Source organism: Triticum urartu, chromosome 4, assembly GCF_003073215.2.
Source record: "Triticum urartu cultivar G1812 chromosome 4, Tu2.1, whole genome shotgun sequence".
In the NCBI taxonomy this organism is placed as follows: domain Eukaryota; kingdom Viridiplantae; phylum Streptophyta; class Magnoliopsida; order Poales; family Poaceae; genus Triticum; species Triticum urartu.
In genome coordinates, this window is record NC_053025.1 from 307,659,521 (window position 1) to 307,665,119 (window position 5,599).

Below are 5,599 nucleotides of genomic sequence, written 5' to 3' on the forward strand. Positions count from 1 at the left end.
CTCAATTGATATCTTGGAAGATCTCGGAATGCTGATGATGATCACGACATATTTGTCGAGAGATTTCATGAAGATGTAATCAATTGGTGATGACATCTAGTAAAACGAATGATAAGCGGAAGGTTATTGGAACCATGGTTACGACACAAACTCGAAACCAAGATTGTTGTCTGAGGTGGAATGATAAGACAAGGAAATCAACGTAAGCTTAGCTCAGCGTCGAAAATTGTGTTCCATGAAGAAGGACCAGGTAGCATAGTTAAAATTTAGCATGATAATGATATAGCCAACCGGGCTAGGAATGACTTGAAGGATTATTAAACTCATAAGCAATAAAACTTACTTATAGTTATTGAATCGGAGTACAGACTCGATTCACTATCGATGTCCTTGAGTGTCTAACAACTCAGAACCCGAGGAAAATTTTGGAATCAGTGAGAAATAATACTTGAAGAATAAATCATAAGAAGTTATGCAGTTCCGTGATAATCTCGAGATACCAGAGGGGTAATACTCGATGACGGACCAAAGTAGAGGTTGGACTGAGGTATTGCTCTGCAGAAGACAAGTGCTTAAACTTGCACGAGAAATGGTAGTTAAAGGAGAACATGGTCGAAATCCACGATCATAAAGGATCGAACCACGGATACAAGATGAACTTATAACAAGGGGTAATTATTTTTACGAGCAGCTTCCATGATAAGTTATACATCGTGTCCCTGGGCATGAACGCAAGGTTCGAGGTCAACTCCCACTTCTTCAATGTATAACCTTCCATTCACTTTTCGCTTTGCTAAAGGCATTAGTGTTGAAAGTTTTACCTGGTGAAATACCAGATGAGTATGACTCGTGAAAACTTCTGAGTTCACACAGTTTAGAGAAGGCATATGCTCAACCCATAAGGGCTTCTTAGAAACATATACCACAAGTTTCAAGAGTAAATATCACAAGCTCGAGAAGTAGAGCAATGTTGAGAAAGTAGATGATACCATTTACCAAAGGCATTATGTATCCGACGGAAGGATCACAAGGTTACTGAATATGAAGGACGTTGTCGGATAAAATCCATTAAAGGATCTGCCGGTCCATAATAGAGCTGACGTGAGCATCGGCACACAACCAGAGGAAGTAACAATGCAAAGGCATTGGATTATGGAAACAACTGACTAATCCAGAGCTCAAATGCAAAGGAATTATTATTTTCAAATCAAGGGATCAGAAACAATGTTCTGATTAGGGATGGATAAGTTGAATAGCCTTAGGGGTACAAATCGACGGCAATTGGATTTGTTGAGAACCAGCTCATGTTTAAAATGACGTCTGAGCCGGAAAGATAATTTAAAAGGATCAACTGATGATTGCGTGCATTCGCACTCATGTTGAATCAAAGGGATCAAAATGACGGCGCCTAAGGATACTGACGAATATTGCCAGACATATGGAAAGCATCCATCATGCAAGCAGACAAGTATTGCAGAGCAATAAGCTACTAAGGATTTTTGGAGGATCGAATAGTATTTCGATGACCATTGTGAAACACATGAACAACTAGGGGATGAGCGGATACTCGATAAGTGCGACAATTATCCATAGGGGTATTCAGGTGACAAAGAACAGTAAGGCAGTAAGCTCAAAGGATTATCGAAACAACGATGAGTATTTCGGGGTATCTTGTAATAACAAGACCAACTGGGAATAAAAGTAAGAACGACAGGTGTAAGTTTTTATCCATAGGGATTTTTCGATGGTAGGGAATTGCAAAAGCAATGGCACAAAGTTTTAGGAGAACATCGGAGAGTATTATCAGAATCTTCTATTAAAGCAGTCGATCATCTGTAATGAAGGGCTCTCCGAGAGAAGTGATAACGAGATCCTAATGTTAGATTTTAGCAAAACTCATTTAACCCGAATAGGAGAGATGTCAGAGTCCCAGAGTATAGGTCGGGAAACAAAGATCCTACTACCACCCAATGGCGACGTGGGCCCATGGGCCACACAGCCATGTTAGTAAAACATTTTTCATCGACTAGACTCAACTTCGGCCAAGGAGTGTGGAAGGGGGATTCCTACAGGCAGTTGGCTCTGATACCAACTTGTGACGCCCCCGATTTGACCGTACACTAATCATACACGCAAACGTGTACGATCAAGATCAGGGACTCACGGGAAGATATCACAACACAACTCTACAAATAAAATAAGTCATACAAGTATCATATTACAAGCCAGGGGCCTCGAAGGCTCGAATACAAGAGCTTGATCATAGACGAGTCAGCGGAAGCAACAATATCTGAGTACAGACATAAGTTAAACAAGTTTGCCTTAAGAAGGCTAGCACAAACTGGGATACAAATCGAAAGAGGCGCAGGCCTCCTGCCTGGGATCCTCCTAAACTACTCCTGGTCATCATCAGCGGGCAGCATGTAGTAGTAGGCACCTCCGGTGTAGTAGGAGTCGTCGTCGACTGGATCCTGGGCTCCAACATCTGGTTGCGACAACCAGGTAGAAGGGATAGGGGGAAAAGAGGGAGAAAGCAACCGTGAGTACTCATCCAAAGTACTCGCAAGCAAGGAGCTATACTACATATGTATGCATTGGTATCAACTGGAATAAGGCCATTATATGTGGACTGAACTGCAGAAAACTGGGATAAGGGGGGGATAGCTAGTCCTTTCGAAGACTATGCTTCTGGCAACCTCCGTCTTGCAGCATGTAGAAGTGAGTAAAGTGAAGTCCTCCAGGTATCATCACATAGCATAATCCTAACCGATGATCCTCCCCTCGTCGCCCTGTGAGAGAGCGATCACCGGTTGTATCTGGCACTTGGAAGGGTGTGTTTTATTAAATATCCGGTTCTAGTTGTCATAAGGTCAAGGTACAACTCCAAGTCGTCCTGTTACCGAAGATCACGGCTATTCGAATAGATTAACTTCCCTGCAGGGGTGCACCACATAACCCAACACGCTCGATCCCATTTGGCCGGACACACTTTTCTGGGTCATGCCCGGCCTCGGAAGATCAACACGTCGCAGCCCTACCTAGGCACAACAGAGAGGCCAGCACGCCGGTCTAAACCTAAGCGCACAGGGGTCTGGGCCCATCGCCCATAGCACACCTGCACGTTGCGTACGCGGCCGGAGAGCAGACCTAGCAACCTCCATTACAAAGGAAGTCACGTTACACGGTCCAACCCGGCGCGCGCCGCTCAGTCGCTGGCGTCACGAAGTGCTTCGGCTGATACCACGACGTCGAGTGCCCATAACTGTCCCCGCGTAGATGGTTAGTGCGTATAGGCCAGTAGCCAGACTCGGATCAAATACCAAGATCTCGTTAAACGTGTTAAGTATCCGCGAACATCGACCAGGGCCAGGCCCACCTCTCTCCTAGGTGGTCTCAACCTGCCCTGTCGCTCCGCCTCAAAGTAACCGTCGGGGGCCGTCGGGAACCCAGGCCCACCTCTACCGGGATGGAGCCACCTGCCCCTTCAGCCCCCATCTCCGAACAGTATCACAGGTAATGTAACTGTGTAAAGTATATCGTATATGCCCGTGATCACCTCCCGAAGTGATCACGGCCCAGTAGTATAGCATGGCAGACGGACAAGAGTGTAGGGCCACTGATGGAACACTCGCATCCTATACTAAGCAGTAGGATAGCAGGTAATGGTAACAACAGTAGTAGCAAGGACAGGCTATGCATCAGGATAGGATTAACGGAAAGCAGTAACAAGCTACACTACTCTAATGCAAGCAGTATAGAGAAGAGTAGGCGATATCTGGTGATCAAGGGGGGGGCTTGCCTGGTTGCTCTGGCAAGAGAGAGTCGTCATCAACACCGTAGTCGTACTGGGTAGCAGCGGCGTCGGTCTCGGTGTCTAGCGAGAGAAGAGGGGGAAGAAATAATAAATATAATGCAAACAAATGCATGACGATGCATGACATGACAAAGCGTGATGCTAGGTGTGCCCTAACGCGGTACGAGGTGGTACCGGTGAAGGGGGGAACATCCGGGAAAGTATTCCCGGTGTTTCGCGTTTTCGGGCAGAGGAGCCGAAGGGGGAGAGTTGCGAGTTTGATATGTTAGGGGTGTGTGACGGACGAACGGGCTGCGTATCCGGATTCGTCTCGTCGTTCTGAGCAACTGTCATGTACATGGTTTTTCCATCCGAGCTATGGTTTATTTTATATTAATTTTAAAAGTTTTAAATCATTTTCTAAATTGTTTTAATTCGAAAATTAAATCTTAAATTGCTATGGGTACACAGAATTGTACCCAACAGAATGTATGTGTGGCTGGCAGGTGGGGTCAAGGGGTGGTCCAGTCAGCATTTGACCAGTCAACTGTTGACTAGTCAACAGGGTCTAACAGGGCCCACCTGTCATGGACTGGGTCAACCCAGTCAACAGTTTGACTGGTCAAACTGAACAGGGGGCCCACATGTCATTGACTGACAACTAACTAACCTAATTAATTGGTTTAATTAACAGATTAATTAGGTTAAGTTAATTAGGTTAATCTAATCAATATTAATTAAGTTAATTAATTCTTTAATTAAGTAATTAATTATTATTTTTATTTATTTATTTTGAACTCCTTTTTTTCATTTTTGTTCTGGGGGTGGGGCCCCACTGTCATAGGGCCAGAGGAGGCCTAGCGGGTTTGGGCGTCGGTGCCCGCCCGAACACGCACGGGCGCGTGTGCTCTGGGCGCCGGCGTCGGGCGTGTGGTCTGCGGCGAGTCGAGGGAGGCCAGGGCGAGCGGTGGCCGGGTGGTGCAGGAGGCGAGCGGCAGGCCAGCGTGCGGTAGCGGCTGCGGGTGGCCGCGGCGGAACCAGGAGGCGGCGACGCGGGGCAGGACGCGCCCAGGGCGGCGATGCGCGCTGGGGGCCGAGGCGCAGGTCGCGGGTGGCACAGCATGCAAGTGCGGCGTGACGGCGGCCACGGGATGCAGCGGGCGAGCACGGTGACGGCGGCGCGCGCGCATAGAGGAGGAGAGGGAGGAAGAGGGAGGCAGTGGCTCACATAGGAGCGGGAGGGGTCATGGTAGCGGGCTCGGGGAGGTGGCGGCAGGGTCGCCGGCGATGGGGGCGGCAGAGGGCGGCGCCGTTCGGGGAAGCAGCCGACGTCGGGGTCGAGCGGCACCGGGCTCGGGCGAGCAGGCGACGATGACGGTGGGTGGCTCCGGCGAAGCAGTGGCGGGACGAGGCATCAGCGGTGTGTGGCGGCGGCGCCCTGGGCGCGGCCCAGATCCAGTCGGGGAGGTCGAGGTGGAGGACGGGGCGCCAGGGCATCGAGTGACGCCGGTGACGGCGAGGGGCAACGGAGCGCCGCAGGCAGCGATCGGCGTCGAGGGCGAGGCCCTGGATCCAAAAGGGATCGGGCAGAGGAGGGTCGAGGGGATCGGGGGGTGGGGGGTTGTGCGGTCGTGGGAGGGTGGCGGCGCCAGGAGGGGAGCGAGGGGAGAGATGGGTGGAGTGGGGATCGTGGGGGTGTGGGCTAGGTCATATGAGGGGCACCGGGTTGGGCCGATCGGACCTGGTGGGTTGCCTTGGGCATTTGGACCAAGTGGCCCAGCGGTCTTTTTCTTCCTTTCCTTTTGG